This window comes from Tachypleus tridentatus, unplaced genomic scaffold (assembly GCF_004210375.1).
Source record: "Tachypleus tridentatus isolate NWPU-2018 unplaced genomic scaffold, ASM421037v1 Hic_cluster_2, whole genome shotgun sequence".
NCBI lineage: Eukaryota > Metazoa > Arthropoda > Merostomata > Xiphosura > Limulidae > Tachypleus > Tachypleus tridentatus.
Genome location: NW_027467782.1, coordinates 18,893,832 through 18,920,623, shown reverse-complemented (window position 1 = coordinate 18,920,623; position 26,792 = coordinate 18,893,832). Strand labels below are relative to the sequence as shown.

The window sequence follows — 26,792 nt, the reverse complement described above, 5'->3', positions numbered from 1 at the left end:
AAATTGCAGTCACCTGATCTGAACTTCTGAAACCACCTTCGACATCTTCTTTCATTGAGAGGCTTCGCATCGTAGACAACTTGAATATTTCGTGTAGATTCGGCTGCACGGTTGTCTTTTTAAAATTCATAAAGCATTATATGCTTAATGTGCTTCTCAGACACATCCATCTTCATAATGGTTTATTTGATAAATGATCTAAAAGTGGAGTTGGGTTAGTTTCTTTAATTTGTGTGAAGATTTTATACACGTCTTACTACATATTTTAGTCATTAAAGCCTTTTAGTAAAGACAAAAATGATAATACAATTTCTGTATTACATTTTTGAAAATTACTTATGGGATGACCTGATAGTTTTTCCTTCATTTTTGTTTAATTTCGCGCAAAGCTACACGAGGGCTATCTGCGCTAGCCGTCCCTAATTTAGTAGTGCAAGACTAAAGGGAAGGCAGCTAGTCATCACCACCCACCGCCAACTCTTGAGCTACTCTTTACCAACGAATAGTGAGATTGACCGTCACATTATTTCGCCCCCGATGCTGAAAGGGCGAGCATATTTGGTGTGACGGAGATTCGAACCCACGATCCTCAGATTATAGGTCGAGCGCCTTAACCACCGAGCCAGGCCAGGACCCTTAATTGTTCAACAATACGTCTGTGAACTAAAACCGAATTTTGTTAACCGTTGTGCGTACAGCACAAATAGTCTATTGCAAAGCTTTCTACTCACCTACAAACAAACGCATCAAAAACATATAAATTATGATGAATTTTATATGTCAGAAATATCGCTTTATTAGAACAAAGCATTCGGTGAAATTTTCTCGTCTTCTCCAAAATGTATAAATTGTATTAGGGTTTACATATAAAATATCTGTTTATCTACAATTTGTACTGATAAAGACCAAGATAAAATTTATTTTTATGTTTCTTTTTAAGCACAAAGCTACAGAATGGGCTATCTGTGCCGTGCCCACCACCGGTTTTTAACCTTACTTACCACAAGAAAGCCTGTGCTCTTTCTAACAAAAGTAAACAGAAAATGGTGCTTCTAAATAGTTTCTTTTATTCGATATTAGAACGGTAAAAAATGTTTGATCAAGGTTTATATTTCAAAGAATACAATAGGTATGAGTGATATTTTAGTTACACAGTCCATGAATAAAATGAATAAAAAAGACAATATAAAAATTTGACAATAGTCGCAAAGGTCACAAAGTCGTAGGATCGACTGCAGTCGGACTTGGCAGTGAAAGAGTTAATGACTGAAGTTGGTTTTTCTGACAGTCTCTCAAACATATACATTAATCGATAATCCACAGGTAACACACCGTTTAACAAACAGAAATTTACATAAACCGCCAACCAACATAATACGGTAGCCACTGTTAATCTCACTTAGTGATGTCGCAACAAATAACTTACTGAAATCAAAATTGTTAACTGTTAATGTAGTGGCTTCATATCAAATACCCTAATGAAACCAAAGTTGTTAACTGTTCATTTAGTGGTGTCATAACAAATACCCTAAAGAAGCCATAGTTACAACGGTAACACGTACAATGATGAAGAATGATACTTAAGTTATGCAAATATTGTATGAAAGCAGAATATTTCAGTTATAATATGCAATATAATCAATTATGCAACTTAAACAAATACTAAAGCATTTTATGCTGAACAGTGTTTCAAAATTTCAGTGAGCATTGGACTTTTGATACTTGTTAGCACAATGTTATTAGCAACCCCATCATGTGTTACAAATACAATTTTCTTGGCTGTGGAAATTCATTACAATTACACCTCCATGTCAAACCTGTTATTAGTAATAATTAGTTATAGTTATTAGTAACATGTATTCTGGTTCATTCATGAAGTAAGCAAAAATAAAGTATAACATTAAACCAATCTTTAAGTACAGTTTTACCAAAACATTCTCTAATTGAAATTGATACTCAAGACTCTACAATTTGATCTTTAGCTATATTTAACTGTTGTGAAATGTATCTATTGTGTGATTGGAAAAAAAACTGAGCCAGGCTAGTACAGATACTTATGTACATTTCTGTATTTTGAACTTTACACCATCACTGACATCATTGTTAGATATGACTGGACATGCACTGGACATCAGCAGCTGAACTTATAAGAAGAAAACAAATACGACTACACATTGTGGAAAATGTAGGTGAGGAAGTGGTAATTGTTTATGTTTACAAAATGTCTTTATGGATTTTGTAGAAAGTAGCAGCTTATAAGTCACTTACTTTAAGTGTAAACCAAACCTTTACTCAAAGATAAACAATCATAAACAGTATTTTGTATTTATGGCAAAAGCTACTGAAACTACCTGCCACAATCTTTAATTTTGAGCTACTTATCAGAGAGAAGATAGCAAACCACTACTTCTCCCACCTCCTGTGCTAAGGGATTGACTGCTTCTTTTGTAACACAGCCACAGCTTAAAGAACAGGAGACATTTTGTGGTATTGCAATGAATTTGATTTGATTGAAACACAGGAAGAACGATTACTAGTAACTTGTAATATAAGTTATTACATACTCATGTAGAAAGTAAACTAAATATACATCCTTATGCATACATGAAGTCAGACAGACACTTAAGATATTTTGTCAGTTCTGGATTATGGTAACTAATTAAACACCCTTGAAAGAGGTACAGATAGTCCTGAAGTACATTCCTATCTTGGTATCTTCTTGTGTCTGTTAACCAGTTTGAAGGATTATTAACAGATTCACTTTATTTATTTTCACCATGAAACTTCAGTTCTCTTCTTTAACTCTGTCAGAATTTCAAATATGTCCCAAAGTGATGCACTTGTTTCAAAGTTCCTGTAAAAATTAAATAAATTGAAAGACAAAGTAACTGAATAATTCTATATACAGAGTCTAGCACATTACCCTAAAACAAAACAATCCCACCAAAGATAGGAATAATGAAATTACTGAGACTTTAAATAAAAAAACATAAACCATGAAGCTATCAAGCTGAACAGATAAAATGGTCCCAGAAATATCAGTTTTTGTTACAAGTTACTGTTACTTATGCTGAAAATATGTTCTGAGCCAATATGTTTCTTGTAACCAGAAATTATGTTATGTAGCTACCAAATACTGCTTAATAACTAAACAACTACATATTATTTGAAATTTCATTCTTAATTAAGACTATAACTGGCTTTATTAAAACCAGTATTTGAAAAACAGTTTTGTATTTGGGTATCACTTAGTTTAGTGCTGCTGTTATTTGTTGCCATGAGATTTTAGTCTTCTTTGACCAAAAATGCATCTACGAGATTATTTGTTTTGTACTTACAAAGAGTGTTAAACTTTAACTGTATCTTATGGTGGCTTATTACACTTGTATAATTCAAATGATCAAATAAAGGACTTAAAATGTTTTCCTTAACTTATGTAAGCAGGTACTAGTGTTACTATCAGAAAAGTTAACTGTGGTTAGTGTAAAAGAAATTGGAGTTGTGATGGGAAAGTAACATAATTTTCCTTTCCAGGATAAATTTATAAAGGCCACAAAAAAAAGTGGAACAAGTGTGCGTGAATGTGTAGACAATTCTTATACACTACTTTCAAGAAGGTTCACAGAAAAAGGTGGAACAAGTGCAAACAATTTTTACAATAAAACACTGTTTCATATAAGGAAATGAAATGTGTACCTATGTTTAACCAGTTCAAACATCTTTTGAAAGGAAGAAAATACTGATGAGAGAATTATTAAAAGTCAGTTATGTGGATGAACCATGTATTTTGAAAATGGAAAAACCAGGATTAAACAGCACATTCTCTTTAAACAAAAAGCAACTGGAAACAGAGTTTATTAAATGTTTTGATTTTTTAAAATATTCAAGAGAATAGTGTACAAGGGAAAAAATTCAAAGAATTCAAGTCTACCGATATATTACGATAACCTCCCAACTACTCCTGAAGAGAATGATGCATCTAGAAAATTTTGTTTTCTCCGTGACAAGAGTAACTTCTACAAGAAAATGAAGACAAAGAACCTGCCTCCCAATGGTACAGAGGATTTACAATGCTAAAATTAGGGTTTCGATTCCTCTCGGTTGGCTCAGCAGATTGCTCAATGTGGCTTTGCTAAAAGAAAACACACATACACAAAGAACCTTCCAATAGTAAGTTGAATGAAATCTGTGTCAAGAATTTTACAGGAGGAAGAATGTAAAGCTGTACACAAAGTAATTCTATTTTATTATTGGTAAGTCATCTAATTATTAGATTCAAAGAGGTCTGGGAACTAGAAGGTTACAGAATAAGGATGTAAAGTTGTTTTTTACCAAAACACAGTTTTACTTATCCATAGAAAACAAAACAAAAACAACAACAATAAAAAAAACATGTAATTCACCACCTAATGTCAATAATAATAAACTTAGAGAATGTGATGAAATGTGGTATTTTACCAGTTTTCTATTGAGTAACTGGCAGAATAACAGGAGGTTCACCAGAAAATGTACTGTAGAGCAAAATTCTAAATTCTCTAACCTTGACTGAAGTTGAAGCAAAGAGAGAGATTGGCTTCAAGTAAAATCTTTATCTCAAACATTCATTAAACAGTCAAAGACAATAACAAGTGTATCACTTAGGTGCCTTTACTGAAAGCTTAAATATCAATTATATTTGTAGCAAAATATAATCATATCTGTGATCATTACTGATGGTACAGACTAAAAAATACAACAACATGGAAGCATATATGAAAAATATTGCCTTTCTTTTAGGGTTAACATTACTGTATAAAAGTACAACATGAATACCAATACAAAGGAACACCTTTATACATAAACTATATTAATAAATATAATCAAACATCAAGCACACCCTCTACATTCCTACACTCAATTACACAACCCCTTCAAACATGTGGTCATCTGTCGGTCAGTTACCTCTTTCTTTCTTTATGAACCTGACAGAGACAGAAGAAGGTCAAAACGTTGTTTGTCCCTCTACATAAAAATTTTCTCAACCCATACCAGCCGTTTTTAAATATATAAAAATACATCATGTTTTACTTGAAAGGAATTTTTCCTAAAAACAACCAAGCTGATTGTTGTCTTAAATTAAAACTACACAAATAACATATTGAAAAAAGTTTTAAAAATGTATATTAAACAAGGTTGTAGGAAATGTTTCAACACCCAGACAAAGAGTAAGTTTTAGCGTTATTAACTGAAGACAGGGCCCAACATGGCCAGGTGGGTTAAGGCGTTCGACTTGTAACCTGAGGGTCGCAGGTTTGAATCCCAGTTGCACCAAATATGCTCACCCTTTCAGCTATGGGAGCAGTATAAAGTGATGGTCAATCCCACTATTCTTTGGTAAAAGAGTAGCCCAATAGTTTGCAGTGGGTGGTGATGACTAGCTGCCTTCCCTCTAGTCTTATACTGCTAAATTAGGGACGGCTAGCACAGGTAGTCCTTGAGTAGCTTTGTGCGAAATTCAAAACAGACAAATTGAAGACAGAACAGAATGACAGAAAGTTGCAGGCCTGTTACCTTAAGTATAAATATGTAAGTTTCAATACTTCATAAAAAAAAAAGACAAAAATGATCTTGAATGTCATTTTCATTATCTTAATGATTTTCACGAGTTCAGTATTTATTAACAAAAGAAGTTGCATTGTTTTATCTTAAGAATATGACACTTAGAAAATCTACAGAAATATACTGTTACTTCATGCACTTGACTACTGTTAATGTAAATTATTAAAGCTTATTTACTTTCAGTGAAGTTTCCTTGCTGTTATGTTTTTAGATCTGTAGAAAACAAATGTGGTATGTATAAGTTAACAACAGTATAGAGGATAACACAAGGAGTACCAAACAACAACAAATGCTGACTTACAATATCTGCTAGAGAGGTCATATCTTACTATGTACTGATTTATGAGACTGGAACTTCTTTCTAACATCTGTAGCTTTGTCAATATTCTGTAAACAGATCAAAATCTTATGTTATCTAGATTCTAATCTCTTAATGCAAAGGACCTGTCATTAAACATAACAATACAGAAATACCTAAATTATAAAAACAATAAACAAAGTCCCTTTCTTGTGAACATCACTTGGAGAAAAAGCTACACAAGAGAAATAAAGTAATTTATTTGACAAAAATTTGATGATAAGTCCACTAACTTCTTTATAAAGTACTTGTGTTGATATAAATTTGATTATAAATCCATTAACTTCTTTATAAAGTACTTGTGTTGATAGAAACTTGATTATAAATCCATAAACTTCTTTATAAAGTATCTGTGTTGATATAAACTTGATGATAAGTCCCCTGACTTCTTTATAAAGTACTTGTGTTGATATAAACTTGATGATAAATCCATTAACTTATTTATAAAGTATCTGTTTTGATATAAACTTGATGATAAATCCATTAACTTCTTTATAAAGTATCTGTGTTGATATGAACTTGATTATAAATCCATTAACTTTTTTATAAAGTACTTGTGTTGGTAAAATTTTGATAAATCCATTAACTTCTTTATAAAGTATCTGTGTTGATATAAACTTGATTATAAATCCATTAACTTCTTTATAAAGTACCTGTGTTGGTAAAATCTTGATAAATCCATTAACTTATTTATAAAGTACTTGTGTTGATAGAAACTTGACGATAAATCCATTAACTTCTTTATAAAGTACTTGTGTTGGTAAAATCTTGATAAATCTCTTAACTTTATCTACTATCCTGAAATCTACAGGTAAAATATCCATCTGAGCAGTCACTAGAAGAAGCTGATGGGTATGGTTAGCAAACTTCAGTTTGGAAGGAGCTAAAAGAAGCCAATAATCCATATAATGGCTCAATCACAACTCCAAAGCATGAAGATAATAAATAAAAGCTCTGACCTCTTGACAAAAAACATAAGGGGCAGAAGCAAGCTTGAAGAGAAGGGAACAAAACACCATGTGATGGACGAACTGAAGATACTGATGAGACCATGGGGATATAGGGATGTGGAGATAAACACTAGTGACATCAATACCTGTCATTCATAAGCCCAGAGAAAATGCCCACTGTCAGGTAAGAAACAGTAAAATTGGACAGTTGAACAAAGTAACTGAGGAAAGACGAATTGATGATAGGTTTCCAGTCCTGGTTTTCTTAAGAACAACAAAGAGTCTTGAATAAAACTAGGTGAAAGATATATAACAGATTCAATGTCCTGCTGAGATAATAGTTTCTGAACCACCTCCAACAGACACTGGCTGGTCATGAGATTCCAATATGGAGGAAAGAAAATGGGTATAGGAGACACTGGAGGAAGGAAAAAAATGGGATTATGAATCCTTCCAATAAAAGTTGAAGACCTTAATGTTCCATGTTGAAAGGATGCCAGTAAAGAAGAAAATTGGTAAGCCAAGCTCTCACCAGATTAGAATCCACCAGGTGATGTGATGTGCATTGTCAATGAATACGATGAGATGAGGACCTCAAGGAGAAGGAACAAGTAAGAGTTGGGAAAAAGTGGGAGGAGAAATGGTAATAGGTGCTGTACTTGGCTCTGACTGAGACATAACAGACTGTTGTTGTACTGCTGCAGTTCATGATTCAAAAAGACTCAGAGATTGTGTCCAGTATGTATTACCACAGAAGTGGGCCATATGTAAATACCTAAGATAAGATGATGGTAAACATGTATGAGTTAAGGTTGCATCACAGTCTAGACGGTCCCAACAACAGAGAAACTACATATGCAGAGATAGAGCCAAAGACATGAAATAAGCCAACATAGAATAAAGAAGGGACAGGATATTTCCCAAAATCCCTCAGGGTTTTGATGAAAAGCTTAAGAGAGAATGGGTGGTTGAGAGATAATGTAAAAAAGTTGTGAAGGTAGAACAAAGGCAGGAAAGTTGGGCATGTGTAAATTAATAAAACAATCTGTACTGAATTGTGAAACATACTGAAACAAATGTTCTTTGTAAAGAACAAATTTCATTTCATACAAAGTACAAACAATTAACAAATATATCAGAATATACACTATAAATTAGGTGTATATCATCTCTGTAATTCATTAACTAAATAATATTACAAATGGAAGCATGATTAAAAACTGGGTGATAGCATAGTAAGCATTACTGTTAGGATTAAAAGAATCAAATTTTGATGTACTGTACCACTTGAAAAGCAGTAAGAAAACTAGGTTTAAAACAAGTTGTTCCTATGACAACACAGTTGAATAAGAATATGGACATCTAATTTATAAAAAAAATATGGCAGTAATGCAACACGTTTTCCTGTGTGTTGTGTATGTTTTCTAAGTATAACAAGATCATATGGGTTTTTATAGAAATATTTCTTTGCACAATATTTTAACATTATATCTCTGTCTGCTTAATACATGCATACTTTACATAATACTTTCTGTTGTTTAAATGGGTTTATGCTGTATTTATGTGTGTGTGTATATGTTTATATTCTCTCTGAATTCTACACGCTATATGTTACTGTAGTCACTATATGCTACTGTCTTATTAGTAAAGAAAACAAAGATTAATGGACTAAAAAGTCTACAATAACAAACAGATGTTCTGATACATGAACGTAGCAATAAGGGTGTTTACCTCTTCTGGTTTAAACCACTGAGATAACAAAAACAATAAATGTTCCGCTACAAGAAGTAGAGCAAAAAAAAGTCCTCCAACTGCACCAATTTGTCGATACCTGTGGAAGAGGGAAGAAATAATAGTTTTATACCAATGTAAACTTAACGTCAGATAACAATAAAATAGAATCACTTTTTTCTATGATATAAAACCTTATAGGCTAATACTAGGCTAATACGGCGAGCATGTTTGGTGCGACTGGGATTCAAATCCGCGACCCTCGGATTACGGGTCGAACGCCTTAACACACTTGGCCATGCCGGGCTAACATTGCTTACTGTGTTTAAATGTTTTAGAAAAAAAAATCCTTTCTTTGTCGGGAGAGAAATGAAAAAGATATTATAATCACATAACCTCGGAAGGTTTTTCGTGATGCATATGAATATTTGTGAAAAATTAAAATAACTTGAACACATATATTTGTTTAATTACCTGAATCTGACTGATACTTATTGATTTGAGTGTTTGTTGTTAAGCGAAAAGTTACACAATGGGATCTCTGTACGATGCCCATCACGTGTATCGAAAGTTGATTTTGAGCGTTATTAATACACATTTAGCACAAATTTTTTTTTTATTCCGTATGTTAATTATCAATAACTTCCGATCAGAAGTTTGCGTCCTCTGGTGGGACAGAAGTAAATCTACGGAATTAAAAGGGAAGTTCGATAGCCCAATGTGGCTTTGATGGGAGAAACACACCTACAGACGTTTGTGTGGCGCCATCTGTTTTAATTTCTTTGTACGTTTTTTCGATAGAATATGCATAATATACTGATGCATGCACTGATTTATGGAGTATGCTAAACTTGGATAAGATTTTTAAAGTGACGTATTAGGATGAAATATAGGGAAATGCTTTAGAAAGTTCAGTTTAGTTGTTGCTTTACTGATCTAAAAAACTTTACTTCACTCTGTGAGTACTTTTGTTGAAATAAGAAACGAAAGACGAAAACGAACCATTTGAAACAAAAATCTAACTTTCATTCAGATGAGAGATAATAAAATGCTAACGTTTGCTCTTGGAATGGGTGAGGAAGTCGTGTTCTTTCCCTATGTTTACCCTGCCGAGACGGTCGGTACTCGATCAACAAACGAAACGGTGAGAAATGGAACTCGTCAAAAGATAAAGAAACCAACTGTAAATGTTTGCTGACATTTATCTACTGCTTCCATACAAAAAACACACCAAAAAGGCAGCATCCAGTTTCCTTGCTTTTAATAAAGCTCCTTCATGGATTGCATTCAGAAATGCTAAATTTCACGTCTCTTATACATCTAATTAACTGCACGAGAAAAATCAGTTACTTTGTCCATAGTATATACATTATTAGACTGAAAGCACGGTGTGGCTGAATAGGTTTTGGTTTCTATTTTTGGTCTGTTTTTCAAGAAAAACGATCACCGAACTTTCAGTTCCAGTGAGAGGACTCGTTTTCAAATTATTCCGTTTGGTGTGTCCTCATCTAGAAATGGGTGATAGAAACTGTGTCAACATCAACACAGAGAATAGGTTGAAGACTCAGTGTCTGCCTTGAGTCTTAAAGTTAACGGTGTAAGTCAGTGTTCTACGTAGGATAAACAATACAAATCTGTTTTAATTATTTACACCACTGTTAATTACTTACTATCCATACAGTTTATTTATATATTTAAAATCCTTGATACATCTGCAGCTTTTCTACACGATAAATTAAGCCTGTGTTTTTAGTCGTACAAACGAATAATGTCCCCCGCTAGTACAGCGGTAAGTCTAAAGATTTACAACGCTAAAATCAGGGGTTCGATTCCCCTTGGTGGACTCAGCAGATGTCGAAGAAAGAAAATTGAAAAAAATAAACACCACTTGGTGTTGGTCAATCTATTTGGAGCAGAATAAACACTTTATATGAAGAAGCACTGAGCACCATTCCTTAACCACTATTATTTCATAGAAAGCTTGTATGCCTAAAAACACGATATATTTTATTATTTCATGTTTATATATCTGTGTTGTAGTAAACAGTAACATTATGAGTGAAATGAAAGACATTATTTAAACCTAATTTGCTTTCTTGAAAGTTTTGACTGCCAAGGTCGGATCCTCGACGTGGTGCTACTTTTGACAGCGCTAATAGAACAAACGAAACAATTCCACGCATGAAGCTTGGAATGAAAGATAAATATATATAAGGATTAATACAGCTGTTACCGGCTGAGATGATGACACTGTTTTCTTGTCGAAGACTTTTGATTTCAAAGGCCATTACCATCTCCTGGATGGTGCATAGCAAATTGGTAATCATAATGGCAACAAATGTGGCCGTAGCCATCATAAGTGTCTTCACCTTTGCACGAGGAAGGGCCGACGCTGTCTGTTGGCAATTTCTCATTACTGATGGTTGTCGCCTTATGTCTAGTAAAATTCGTGAGTACAAGGCCACCAAAAGACTACATGGGATGGTGAATACAGTTAGAAACACAACATCCAGGTACAGCTGGCGATGTGACCTTGGATACTTCTGGGTGTAAAAGATAGAGCCACATAAATACTGATTTATACTTGAAGTACTGAATGAAATAAAGTGACCACCACGCTCCCAAGGAAAGTTTTCACGAAGAAATGTGCGGGTTTAAGGCGTGGTCAAGTGTGTTCAGGCGTGCGACTCGTAATCTGAGGTTTGCGGGTTCGCATCCCCGCCGCGCCAAACATGCTCATCCTTTCAGCCGTGGGGCCTTATAATGTGACGGTAAATCCCACTATTATTTGGTAAAAGAGAAGCCCAAGAGTTGGCGGTGGGTGGTGATGACTAGTTGTTTTCCCTCTAGTCTTACACTACTAAATTAGAGACGGCTAGCGCAGATAGCCCTTGAGTAGCTTTGTGCGAAATTCACAAATCAAACGATCCAGGGTTATACCAACCAACATGTAAGTAAACGAAACTAAAGTACTCTGAATGAACAGCAAAAGAATCTCCGTTCTACCCGTAACTTTCCATATTATCTGTGACGTCACTGTCACCATGGTAACTAGCAGGTCAGCTACAGAAACGTTGAGAAACAGGGTTCTAGGTTTTGAGCGACGAAGCCGGTGAGAGATACGAAGTTTCCAACAAACCAAAACGTTTCTGGAAAAATAAAATGATTATCGTTACTGTAACGCAACAATAACAACACGAATCGTTCGATAATAATCAAATCCAAGAAACGTCCTTAATATTATCAATGTACGTTAAGTTAGAATCGGTCAGTTTAAGATGAGAAAGATTCGCCATGATGTACAACACACTGACAGCTTCGCACTTACCGGTAAAACTACGTCACTAACAACATTTTTCGTTGCTTAACGAAACGTTCTTATGGCAACCTCACCGTCTTTTTCAGGTTTGTCTTGGCGCCCCACGCACTTTAGGTTAAGAAAATAAATATAATTTAACGATAAATAAATTCTCAACTCAAGAATGGAATTTTGGGATTGATACAGTGACGACGAAACCATAAAGTCTCTTACTATGTTACAGTTCAAATAAAGTTTTAAGACATTTTCACCCGTTAACGTTGGGTTGATAAAAATAATAAAACTGTATCATTTTAGTTCTAGTGTTGTTGTGGTAGTGCATTTATCTGAACAACTGGATTTAAAAATTCACCTAATATATAATATTCTGAAAAAAAAAAGAAACCATAGAGAGAATATATTATTGTATATATTAAGAAATATAAATAAAGTTTTAAATAATGGAAAATATTTAAAATAAAAGTAAGAAACTAAAGGTTATTAAACAAACAACAAACCCGATTTCTATATAGAGAAACTTCTGAATAAATTACCTATATATTATGCTTCTTGAAGAATAGTTAAAATTGTTTAAGTCTCGTAAAATATCTCCACTAACGCAGCGTTATGCCAAAAGACTTATAACGCTGGAATCCTGGTTTCGATACTCGTGGTGGGCAGAGCACTAATAGCCCATTGTGTAGCTTTCTGTGTATTTACAAACAAACAAACATGTCTTGTAAAAGATGTCGAAAATATAATTTGCCTCCTTTAGCCAATCAAAATATCTGTCGTAATATCAAGAAATATAATTTGCTTCCTTTAGCCAATAAAAATATTTGTCGTAATATTAAGAAATATAATGCGTCTCTTTTGCCAATCAAAATATGTGTTGTAATAAACTATTTAATTCTATGTTGTACTTCATCTCACAAGTCACAATGGTAGTAACTTAAACAATTATTCAGCGCTGTTGTAATTTTTATAAGCTAATTTCATCAAGTATTCATATCAATCAATTAATTACATGTTTATATATTTAGCACTATGTAAATTAAATAAACATACATATCACATTACAAAGTGTACCGATTTATTGTACCAATTGAGCTTTTCACCTAGCTGAGTTTTGGCAACAATTTGAACCGATCACGAACTAAATTAACATATAACATTGATAAATACATGCTTTACAGAATTATACAATAGTAACAACTCCGATTTCACAATATTTTACTTTTACAAACTTGCTGTAATGCTTTTGAAAAGTTCCAGACTTTTTAAAATATGAATTAAAGAGGCTGTTACATTGAATATTATAAATATATTTTGTTACAACTTGTTCAACACACGTGTCTAAACGTCACTAAAACACGGAACAGAAATACGTTTTGGTTTTATATATGGTAATATTAATACAGAAGCATACACACACACACACATATATATGTATTTACATTTATACAGCTTGATGTCTAAAATATGTCGAAAACAAGTCACAGATACGATTAGACAATATGTCAATTACAATACATAACCAATAAACAGTTTGAAGCTAATGATAGTAAAGCGGTCAATACAATAATAGAAATTACACTGTGAAGAGCTTACGGAGACTTTAGACATATCAGTGACAAAATCCTGGAAACCATTATGGAAGATACAGCAAATAGAAACTACGTTTGAAATCCCCGATTTTCTGTCATTTCTGATAACAAAAAGTATACGGTTTAGCGAGTCAGGATTATATTGGTAGCTGAAAGCTTTTAATGGGCGTAAAATAATCAGACTAGCTTGTCGAAGTAACGTTATGAAATCGAACAAAGTAGGTTGTTACTGAAAAGTAAAGTGTATATCGATTAGCCAAAATACGTTATTCGACATATAATGAAAACAGTACATTATTCAATGTGTAAAACACATATAATTAAATGGTACGGGAAGAAGTGCCCTTAGCAGAATTCCAAGAATCAAGAAGTCTCCTAAACAGTATTCCAGAAATGTAAAAGTATCTTAAATAGTATTCCAAGAGTAAAGTATCTTAAATAGTATTCCAAGAGTAAAGTACCTTAAATAGTATTCCACGAAGTCTGAAGTTGATCACCTGGAACATTATGATGAAACATTACAAAATGAAACAGTTCGTTATACCAGGTCCGGCATGGCCAAGCGTGTTAAGTCGTTCGACTCATAAACTGAGAATGGCGCGTTCGAATCCCAGTCGCACCAAACATGCTCACCCTTTCAGCCGTGGGGGCGTTATAATGTGACGGTCAATCCCACTATTAGTTGGTAAAAGAGTAGCCCAAGAGTTGGCAGCGGTGGGTAGTGTTAACTACCTGCCTTCCCTCTGGTCTTACACTGTTAAATTAGGGGCGGCTGGTGCAGATAGCCCTCGCGTAACTTTGTGCGAAATTCAAAACAAACAAACGAATCATTATACTAATTTTTTAAAAAAATGGATATTGTTTGGTTAACAATAAACTTTCGATTAGTTGATTAAACCATTGATTCAAATTTTTTTATTGGTCATAAAATGTCAAATAAATTCCCCATATTTACTGAACTGTTTATTAAACATTAAACTTTTTATTAAAGGATATTGACATCATATCTTGTTTAAAGGTGAATTTTACAGAAAAAAGAAAACTTTGCTGTGAAAAGAACTACTCGTACTGATTAATTTTGCAGGTTTACATTTTTTATAAAAATATGTGCTAATAAATGAAACGTAGAACTTGGTGCAGAATGTGCCCTTTCTGAGTGGCAATCCGAACGTTTTAGTTTTTACGTTTGCAGCTGGGAAAGGTACTGTGACGTAATAGTTGCCAAACAAACCGCCAACGCCAGCGCATTGAATGTAAATAAACATGGCCAATGCATGGAGAGAAACAGAGGCGGAGTCTGTTTTGACTTTGTGTTCTGAACAATGTCGAGTAGCGCTATATCAATTTCAACCTACTCTGAATGAATCTAGTACAGTTACTTTTGACACAGATCTGACAAGTTCTAGTTATGAGGACAGTTCCACGAACGAAAGTGGCGGAACTGTGAGTGATACTGATAGCATCCAGGCCGGTTGCGAGTCGGTCATACAGCCAGTGGAAGAATGGTAAGCCTTAGTCATGACAATAAATATGGTCTGTATTATTTTACGTGCAATTTTAAGCATCTCGAAACCTGTCTGGTGTTTATAAATTATTGGTATCACAGACTGGGTTTTATTTGTTTATACTTTGCCGACTATGGTAACTAATACTCGGCCCTTCCACAATCATTGTACCGGGTATTTATGACTCGTAACAAAATGAATTTCAATTATACGTCATAATTCTGTTTATAAAATTAAACTTGATGTAGCAGGCTGATTAGTTAATTTAATATTTACCATAAATGTATAATTTATACGACATATTCCTTTTCTACAACCATAAGCAACGCAGTAAACCATGTTATCTTAAAACAAACATAAAGTAGCAATATCAAGACAAAAAATTGTATAACAAGGTATGTAATCCGAAAAAAACACCGATAGATTTATATAAAACACCACCACTGAAACGAACAAAATGATCGGCGCGCAACGAAGCGTGTTTGGCAACTATTACGTCATAGTTGTAAAACGTCACGGAAACAGCCAAACGACCGAGAGAAACTTGTGTTCGAGGATCGCATATTTTGTTTCATTTATTACTCAAAAACTAAAGTGTTTATAAATATGGCAACCACACAGGAATTTTACCTAACAAAAGTACAGTTCCTAAGGTAATTATTAAATTTGTTGAAAATTCACCATAAATGTACAAGACTTACGTAACTGTTACCTGCTAATAATAAAAATGATTCAAAACCAATAAGTTATTGTAAGCTGTTGCCTGCAAAAAATAAAAATGATTCACAACAAATCAGTTATTGTAAGCTGCTGCCTTCTAACAATAAAACTTCTAACAATCAGTTAAAGCTGTTGAATAACAATAAAACTTATTCACAACAAATCAGTTATTGTAAGCTACTGCCTACTAACAATAAAACTGATTCACACCAAATCATTTATTGTAAGCTGTTACTTGCAAAGAATAAAAATGATTCACAGCCAATCAGTTATTGTAAGCTGCTGCCCACTAACAATAAAACTGATTCACAACAAATCAATTATTGTAAGCTGCATCCTACTAACAATAAAATCATTTATAACTATTGAACTTTGTCCTGTATCAGAAGAAATAAATATAATAGTCATTCAACAAAGTGTGGCAAAAAGTTACTGTTTTATAAATAGTATGTACCTCAAGTTGTACTATGGGCATTTATTAAGAAGCAGAAAACAGACTTAAAAGACAAACAACAGGCCAGTATTCAATTAGAAGAGTCGCAAAGGAAGACCAAAGGATATCTTTGTAGAACAACATTATAAAAGTAAAGATCTGGACAAAACAAAGGCCTAACATAGCGGAGAGCCTTCACAGCTGTCCGTGGATTATTTGAAACAAAATAAGAGAGGATTTATTAACCAAGCCTTTAAATAACAAAATACAAACAGAAGAACCAGCAGTTATGTTGTAGGAGTCCGCAGTAAAATGTTTATTACATTTGCTGAGACATAGGAACGAATTTTTCAGTTTGCTTCTTCATATGTTAGAGTGAACAGATGACAGAATTGGAAAAAGTCACATTTCTGAGGCCATAGTAGGAATTTACTATATGAGCCTTTTACATATTTGGTATAGAGGCTCATTACGTCCATGAGGAGATAGACATAAACATTCAATTTTGGGTTTTTATGAGCGTTTCTCACCCATTTTCTCTTACCACTATCTCACCTCACGTGGACGCATCTTTATGAAATTTGGTATGGAAGTTCACTGGATTTATGGGAAAATACACATAAATTTTTATTTTTACGTTTTCCAGTTTTATTGGGCAGTTTTACGTTTTTTTTTACCAATACTCTCCTCCTCTAGTGGATCTTCACCAAATGTGACATGAATGTTTGTTGTGTCCACGGTGAAATGCGTGCAAACTTATGGTTTCACATGTTATGTTTTGCAGTTTTTTAGGCGTTTCTAAGTTTTGTTTACAATTACATATAAGGGAAGCAACTTTCGATCTCCTAAGTAACTTTCAATTAGATAATGAACTTATGTAACTTCTGTCCAGAAAACGAGTACTCCAATTGGTTCCATAAATGTGTTTCGTTTCAACTGTATAACACAAGTGTAAGCTTTGAGATTTACCGTTGATTGTATTTGTTAAATAATGCCCTTTGATCTAATTTTCAAAATTCCGGTAAAAATGCCCCAATGCTTAATCATTTTTAAAATGTATAAAATGCTTACCCTCCATTAGTACAGCGGCAAGTCTACGGATTTACAATGCTAAAATTAGGGGTTCGATTCCCCTCAATAAACACAGTAGATAGCCCGATGTGGCTTTGCTATAAGAAAAACACACACACATAAAATACTTTGTCAAAAATTTAAATGAAATATAGAGTCTTAGCCGCTAAGTAAAGGTTGGTATTGAAGATATGATCACTGGGAGGGACTTCCCCATAAAGCGGGCAAAAAGATCTGAAGAAGATCAGTGAGCGACACACTTAACTTTTAACCTAACATAAAGAAGTTTTACTCAGGTTGTCATAGTGATGCAACTAAACTATTCTTCATGTTAAAATAACAGTCAAGAACGTGTCCACGTTCTTGCAACAAAACAGCCCATGTTTTCATATATATCACATTTAAACAACAAGAAAACGTGATAAATGGAAAACAAATTACCGAGGAAAAAGTCTCGGTTGTTCTGTGGCTTCCTACAAATATAACATTGTACAAGAGCTATTAAATACAGGGGGTTTCTTTTATTTAACATAAATCTTACACTAAGTGTTTTAAACAATATTCCGATTATATATGTATATATCATACACTGTTTTAAAATACAATATAATATTTTTACCAGCCCGTATAGAAGACACCAATAAAAATCGCGGAGAAAAAATCTGTATATACGATACAGGAATGCCCTTCTTTCTCATCGATTGTTTGTTTTCAAATTTCGTGCAAAGCTACACGAGGGCTATCTGCGTCAGCTGTCCCTAATGTAGCAGTGTAAGATTTAGAGGGAAAGAAGCTAGTTACCACCACCCACTCTTGCGTTACTTTTTTATCCACAAATCGTCGAATTGACCGTAATATTATAACACTCCCACGACTGAAAGGGCGAGCATGTTCGGTGTGACGAGGATTGGAACTCGCTACCCTCAGATTACGAGTCGAGTGTCTTTACCACCTGGACATGCCGGTACTGGTTTTCTCATCGAATGAGTGTATACTGTTTGAATTAGATATAGTAATTTTATTATCGAGATCTGATTTGTCTAGAACGACAACAGAAGAAAACTAACAAACATCTAAATCTATTTTTTTATCCCTATATTGATAGTGTTGTTCAACGTGTAACCTTATTAAACACAAAACACTATAACACAGACTACGAGTCAAAACCGGGAAGCAGTACAGATTTGTAAATAAAAATAATTTACGATTTTGACTGATTTAACAAAATATACCCAGAGTTGTGATACTTTTGTACCGGCCTGGCATGGCCAGGTCGGTTAAAGCGTTCTACTCCTCATCTTAGGGTCGAGGGTTCGAATCCCCCCTCACACCAAACATGCTCGCCCTTTCAGTCGTGGCAGTGTTATAATCTGACGGTTAATACCACTATTCGTATTGGTAAAAGAGTAGCTCAAGAGTTGGCAATGGGTGATAATGATTAGTCGCTTTCTCTCTAGTCTTTCACTGCTAAATTAGGGACTAGTAACGCGTGAAGTTAAAATCAAACTTATGTTCTACAACTTAATGACACTCGATTAGGTTTGAAGGCTGTTAATGCTTGAAAACTGTATTTCAATACCTGTGATGGGCACGGCCCAGATATCCCGTTATTTACACTGCTTCCCCAACGGCACAGCGGTATGTCTGCGTACTCCCACCGCTAAAAACTGGGTTTCAATACCCGTGGTGAATAAGCACAGATAGCCCATTGTGTAGCTTTGTGTTTAATCACTAACACGCAAAACACTTAGAATGAAATTATTTACTTAGTTTGTAAAACACTATAGCTAAGTTTCTTATTATTCAAACTAGTAAAAGAAGCGAATTACTTTAAGATGAACCAACAAAACAAAGCGTATAACATTTATCAATACAAATTCATACTACAGGGTGAATTTAAAGAAACCCATTATTGGAAATGATTATATCTTAAATAAGTAATACTTGTTCTAGGGGAATTATGCTTCACCAGATAAGAATATTGATATTTATTTGTACAGGTACAAGATGACTCAAAAACTGTCTTAGTAAGTGTTTAATATAACTTCTGTTATTCTTTATCAGAATATGAAACCTAACCCTAAATTAAGACACTGCAAGTATTATCTATCCTGGACAATTTTCATTGATATCCTGAATAACGTTGATTCATCCTTAAAATTCCCTGGCCAGTATTCGTTGATCCTCACAATACCCCATAATAAAAATAATGCCAGTCTGTTAGAGAAGCTCCCTCCCCTCTCAGTGGCATAGCGGTATGTCTTCGGACTCACATGGCGAGAATCCGTGTTTTGATATCCTTGTTGGGCAGAGCACAGATAGTCCATTTGTTTAGCTGTGGACGTAATTACAAACTGTTGGAAAAGCGATATAAGTATACAATGTAATGTGGTTTTGAAGCACGCTGTGATATGTACGAGCTTTCGTGATATGCCCCGCATGGTCAGATGGTTAGGGCGTTCGACTCGTAATCTGAGAGTCACGAGTTCGAATCACCGTCACACCAACATACTTGCTCTTTCAGCAGCAGAGGCGTTATAATATTACGGTCAATCCCACTTTTCGTTGGTAAAAGAGTAGCCCAAGAGTCGACGGTGGGTGGTGATGGCTAGCTGCCTTCCCTCTAGTTTTATACTGCTAAATTAGGGACGGTTAATGCAGTTAGCACTCATGTAGCTTTGCGCGAAATTAAAAGAAACAAACCAACTTTTCATGACTAAAGCTTTTTTTTTTTTTTCAATATGCCTCTGGTAAAACTGAGTTGTTTTAGGGAAAAGTAACTTTTCAGAAACGAGCAGTGTACTCATTGTATTCACACTGCACGAAGAAAGTTTCCCGAAATTACATATTGGATCAACATTTAGCAATAACGTTTTAAAGAAGACCTAACGCTAACTTCGGTTCACTTACTGGCAAATAAAATGGTTTCTGGGGCGTATATGTGCGCGAGATCATAACAAAATACTTTTAATTCGTTGATATACATTTAAGATATGCTACAGTTAGCTTAAGTTATTTCTGATGATCCTAGGCTTAGGAGAACATGGAATTTGTTAAGTGTAAGTGATAGAAGACCCTAGAGATACAAGTCGACACTGAATCAACCGAGTCACTGATTGAACAGTGATCCGAGTATAGCAGAGAAGGGTAGAACTTATTTCTTTCCTAACCAGATTTGAGATTCACAAACAGCGTTCGAAATCTAGATGTTTGGTTATCTCTTTGTTTGTCAGATTAAAACAATAACTATCGTTCGTGTAAAGTTGAAACTCGCATGATTAAAGGAAATATTTCCCAGAATAGAGGAAGCGTTGTCAGTTCATATATACACTCAATCATAAGTTGGATACAACTAGTATGGCTATTAAAATAGAAAACTTTAGATACACATCGGGAATTGGCTATTAGGCAACGATGAAGTTCGCTCTTCACAAATATGCTTCTGATACACAAATCACTTTTGTACATGCTTAAATACACAGTCGTTTTCTTATAGTGAGAGAAATTGTTGACGAAACTGGATTCGTGTTTATAATTTCATCGTGTGAAAATCTTATTTTGAGATTGGAATAAACTTGAAGGTGTGGTTAGTTTTATCATCATAAACTCTTTGCTTGATTTTGAGTTTACGTAAATTACCGTTTTATGGAACGTGTTGTTTGTGGACAGTTAAAAAATGTTTTAAATTTGATCAAACAAAATAATAAATTTGTAAGAATACCCAAGTCTGGCGTAGCCTATATGGTGTTAGACTGCAGACCGATGACCGATCCGTGATATAAGACATGATGCCTGTAAACACGCTCAACATTTTCAGCTGTGGATGTATCATACAGTTAACAGTAACTTCCGTTATTCAGTACAAAGAACTGAACAAAGCCCTTGTGGCGGCGGTTGTTGTAGATTTCTCGTTATTTGAAAATTAGTGACATAGTTTCTGACCTGGTCATCTAGTCCATCTACTCACGAGGTAGGTATCTGACGTGAATACTTTCAAGAACTAAAGCTTCAGTACACGTTTTAAGGAATACTGACTTATTTCATTAATATGGAGAGAGACGAAATCAGTCATACATTTCACAACTTTAAGAAACATGGACCATCGATTTTATTCAGGAACCAGAAAGAGTTCCAATAACTTTGGTGTTTCTATTCCAATAAAATCAAAGTTTGTACAGGTAGTAGGGACATAAACAGAGAGGAAAACATCTATGACTGTTAACCTCACATCATACCAGAGGTTGTCTTCTTTTAGTTCCTGATATATAGGATACAAATAACTTTTAATCTTCTTTATGAAGGCTACCTTCTGCTGAATGTCATCTGTTATGTTGTACATCTATGTAAGCTGAATACGTTCACCAACAGCTCAAAGAGCCATCTGTGGGACCACAAATGACCTATCCGGTTTCATTGAGTATTTCACTTGCATGGTTTCGAGACACAATACTGATAAGACCCAGGAAATTGTCAACTAGAGCAGTAAGACAAACAGTCAACCTTTTCTTATTGCTGTCTACGGAATTTTTTATCGCTGATATCTATATATCTATGTGTGTGTGGCTTATTGTGTTACCAACAGTTACAGGCGATCCCACTTGATTATAGAAGTACATTATGCAAATATAATAATAAGTTGGAAAACAACGGTTTATGATCATAATGAAGCGGTTTATTTTTGGTGAATTATACGACACGTTTCGACAGAACACTGGTTTGTTTTCTTTAGGGAAGATCTGTAGGATTCTAGCGCATTATAAGTCTATATACAGTAGTCACTGTGCAGTTTTCTCTGTTAATAAATATATAAATGTACAGTGACTCTCCGAACACCCTGTAGTATAAAATATTAATATCAATAAGTTGCACGTGTTCTTAATATACTAACAACTTCAAGTTGAAAAATGCCACGGATCATATCCTAAGAAGACAAACCAAAGTTGTGTAAAAACGTTTAGTATATTTTCTAAAATATGTATCAACTAATGGTTCTTATAAATCGTTTTTGCCAACTTATTACTAGGCCCGGCATGGCCAGGTGGTTAAAGCACTCGACTCGTAATCTGAAGATCCCCGTCACTCTAAACATGCTCGTCCTTTCAGCCGTGGGGACGTTATAATGTTACGGTCAATCTCACTTTTTAAATGCCCCCCGCTAGTACAGCGGTAAGTTTACGGAATTTACAATGCTGAAATCAGGGGTTCGATTTCCCTCGGTGGGGTCAGCAGATAGTCTGTTGTGGCTTTGTTATAAGAAAAACACACACTTATTACTATAAGCTATCTTTTACTACCCAAATTAAAAACATTTGTTTGAAAATACATTAAAACTGAAATCGAAATGAAATTGTAGTGAAATTTTATTTAACATTAAGACCAAATTCGCAGGCCTACGTAAGGCTTTTGGAGAAAAAAAGATTAAGCCAGATCCACGACGACTGCAGTATGTTAAATACATGTACATGTAATTTTCTGTTTTTTTTATTAACTGTAGCTCTAAAATTATCGTTTCATTATTGTACATAAATCTGAATTCCGAGATTGATTCTGACTTCTATTCTATTGTTTATGTTATTATGCCTTAAAGAGATAATTAGCATATTAATCATTTTGACATTATCTTTGTAATCCCTTTAATAATTAGATATCTTAATAGTTCCTATATTAAGCGTACATATCAGGTGCATGAAATATATTCAAATTAAACTCATAAGCTACGGCTTCTAGATACACCAGAATCCCATTAACCTTATAAGTTATGGCTTCTAGATACACCAGAATCCCATTAACCTTATAAGTTATGGCTTCTAGATACACCAGAATCCCATTAACCTCATAAGTTATGGCTTCTAGATACACCAGAATCCCATTAACCTGATAAGTTATGACTTCTAGATACACCAGAATCACACAACTCAATACTATCAGCAACTTAAACCTCTCTAACCATTTTCTTAATCGTATGTGTTTTGTACGTCACACCTGACTTATTGGATAGTATAAATTGTTTAGATAACAAGAGTCTATTAATTATGAAAATTTGAAGAAAATTAAAACAATCACTTATCATAAATAGTAAAATTTAAACTATTTATAGATAGTATTGGTATGCTCATTGTTTTAGTTTATTTATATATATATTTACTTTGGAGAAGTAAACGTCTTGTTATCTCGCCACACAGAATTTTGAAAATCACCGAAAAAAAGAAAAAAGAAAACGGGTTCACGTTTCATGTTTTTAATTAAACTGACGTTTCATGTTTTTCATTGAACTGACGTTTCATGTTTTTCATTAAACTGACGTTTCATGTTTTTCATTGAACTGACGTTTCATGTTTTTCATTAAATTTGTGGCTAATTTTCTTGAAGAATAAAAAGAAGTGATTAACAATATCAAATAAATTTATGGTATCTAAGAAACGTTCTAGAACATAAATAACACATATGGTTATTCACAAGTAACGCCCCCTACAGGAGTATACGTAATGAACAAACTGTAGCACCTTAAATGTGTCACGTCTCACCCACCTATCGAAAAGCACGGAACTAACCAGGCCATCTGTGATGCCATAACTCATCACTTAATGTGTACTTCCACAGTAGGTGGGGGGAGTTTTGAATATGTTTCTATTACATTTTTTTTCATACAGGCAGAAAAGCTCAGCATCTAAGGTAAGAAATTTTCAGACTTAAGAGGAGCACTTAATGAAGCACTTAATGACCGGAATACGAGTGTCATCCTGTATTCATGAAAAAACAACAGAGATGCACAGCTACATCTCTGAAAATGACAACCGACAGACGCGTCTTTTCTGAGAGTTTTAACTTCATTAACCATTTACAGCTCTGGTCAGTTTTGTCAAGAGCATTTATAGACCCACCAGGGAAATTTCTCCAACCTTCCCGACCTCTCGGTTGATCTGGCTCAAGCAAGAGCCTTCGAACTTTGTAGCTTTCACTGAGGAAAAATTACAAATTTGGTGCCATAAAATGAAGTGCCTGGTAAGAACATTTCACTAAAATTTTAAAATATTGCAGACGTATAGAAATATAAATTTATAATATGAACTGCTTACTTAGCGCTATTATATCCAACACTACTATTATACTGAACAGGAACCATAACGTTCTACTAGAATTGTTAGGTTTCAGTTTTGGTTTTGCTCGTTCATTTTTAAACACATCCTCTAAATATTCCAAGTTTTATTCACTTTAACTGTCAACATTACAAAGAGTCTTACAGAGAGATTCATAATAACCTATACGATGTTTCGTTGTTTATCTGTATCTTTAGAGAACTGTTACAACAGTCAGTCGTTGTTGTAGTTCAGTGTTTATCTGTATCTTTAGAGAAGTGTTACAACAGTCAGTCATTGTTGTAGTTCAGTGTTTGTCTATATCTCTAGAGAAGTGTTACAACATTCAGTCGTTGTTGTAGTTCAATGTTTATCAACATCTTTAGAGAAGTGTTACAACATTCAGTCGTTGTTGCAGTTCAATGTTTATCTCTATATTTAGAGAAGTGTTGCAACAGTCAGTCATTGTCCGTAGTTCAATGTTTATCTATATATTTACAGAATTATTGGTACATTTAGTAAATATATAGAAAACACACACCATCAACGTAAAGATACGTAAAGTTAAAATTATCCGAGTAAAACCACATTATGGTAACGCTTGTAATTTGTAAATATTAGTTAAACTAAATTATCAGTTTTCAAACATTGTGTTATTATAATTATCAGTTCATGTTAGTGACTGTCTTGTCTTTTCCAAAGTTCAAGGGATTTTCTATACCCTGAACAATGAGTATTTTACGTTGTTCTTGTTGTTTCCAATTTAGCGGGCCCGGCGTGACCCAGCGTGTTAAGTCGTGCGACTCGTAATCTGAGGGCGGCGGGTTCGCATCCCCGTAGCGCCAAATATGCTCCATTTTTCAGCCGTGGAGGCGTTATAATGTGACGGTCAATCCCACTACTCGTTGGTAAAAGAGTTAGCAGTGGGTGGTTATGACTAGCTGCCTTCCCTCTGGTCTTACACTGCTAAATTATGGACGGCTAGCACAGATAACCTATGTGTTGCTTTGTGCGAAATTAAAAAAACAAACAAACCAATTTAGCACAAAGCTACACAATAGGCTATCTTTGATCTGCCCACCACTGGTATCGAAACCCGGTTTGTAGCGTTGTAAGTCCGTACACATACCACTGGGGGGCAGTACTTTACGTCTTTACATCCACTGACCTTAATAATATTGTTAACACCTGCCCCACGAACCAGCACAGAATCTAATATGGAGTCTCTTCATAAACCGATCATGTCAGATTATTTCGATAGATCTTAATGAATGAGGCTCGGAGAAACTTCTAAAACAACCAAAAGCAAAAACATAAAAATATGAATTATGAAATGTATATGAATTATGCAATAGTGGTACCACGCTGTGTGTTATACTATAATTTGTATATTTATTCTTTATTGGTGAAAGAACATTTTTTAATTTGATAATCGCTAGGAAAATCATTGTATCTATTAACGCATTGTGCCACCTGCTGCTATTTCAAGACAACACTTTTGGGGCTTCACTGTGGTGTTAGTTTCACAAAGTATTAAAACTAAGGACTTTGTATATATGATTCCAATCCATCTTTTAACAGGTAACGATACTGGTGTGCCCACTTTTATGTATCGCTGTCAATGCAGCAATCAATTAATAAATCTTTGATTGGTCAGTTGTATCGAATCGATTAGAATAGCTTTGAATAATTTCTCCATCTCATCTGGACCCACAGTTTAGCTTAATGGGTAGGCTTAACTCATGAGATTCACAACACCATCTAGAACATTTCAACCATGTTTTGTTTTCCCCTTTCAAGTTAACATTTCCATGTAAACATTGATAGTCTCGAGTATAGGTCATGGGTTTGATGTAATAACTTCGACTTCGAAGGAAATACCAAATGTCTTCTCTTTTATATCTAATCAGAACAATCCAAACCTTTCTGGAATGACTGTTTTTTATATCCACGTTATGATTTCAGGTTCGATCGTTATCAGATGTTACAATACAGTGATGTCTTGTCTTTTATATCTCATCAGAACAACCCAAACTAAACACGAGATGGCAATATTTGAGTGACTTTCACACTTTGGATCGAGAAATCCGCTTTCTACTAAGTCAAAGGCCCAGAATGGTTCAGGTACTCGACTCGTAATCTGAGGGTCGCGGGTTCGAATCCCCGTCATACCAAACATACTCACCCTTCAAACGTGGGGGCATTATAATGTGACGGTCAATACACTATTTGTTGTTAAAAGGGTAGCTCGAGAGTTTGCTGTGGGTGGAGATAACTAACTGTTTTTCCTCTAGTCTTATACTGCTATATTAGGGACGGCTAGCGCAGATAGCCCTCGTGTTATTTTGCGCGAAATTCAAAAACAAACAAACAAAGTAAATGAAGTATCAGTTTCATCTGATATTAGAAGTTTTTTTTCAATTCTTCTCACATCAACATGAGAAA

General features: G+C 34.5%; 1 long non-coding RNA gene across 2 annotated transcripts in view; it reads right to left on the bottom strand.

Annotated features, from left to right (window-relative positions):
- The window catches only part of LOC143242918 (uncharacterized), an 81,154-nt gene extending 68,619 nt beyond the window's left edge, over positions 1-12,535 (bottom strand). The window contains exons 1-4 of one of the 2 annotated variants that reach the window (XR_013023450.1): positions 11,644-12,535; positions 8,638-8,737; positions 5,900-5,985; positions 2,113-2,854 (exon numbers count right to left, since the gene is read on the bottom strand). This is a non-coding gene — a long non-coding RNA (uncharacterized LOC143242918). Of the gene's footprint in view, positions 1-2,112; positions 2,855-5,899; positions 5,986-8,637; positions 8,738-11,643 lie in introns of those variants that run through there. The other variant, XR_013023451.1, reaches the window with a different exon arrangement.
- Positions 12,536-26,792: the final 14,257 nt, after the last annotated feature.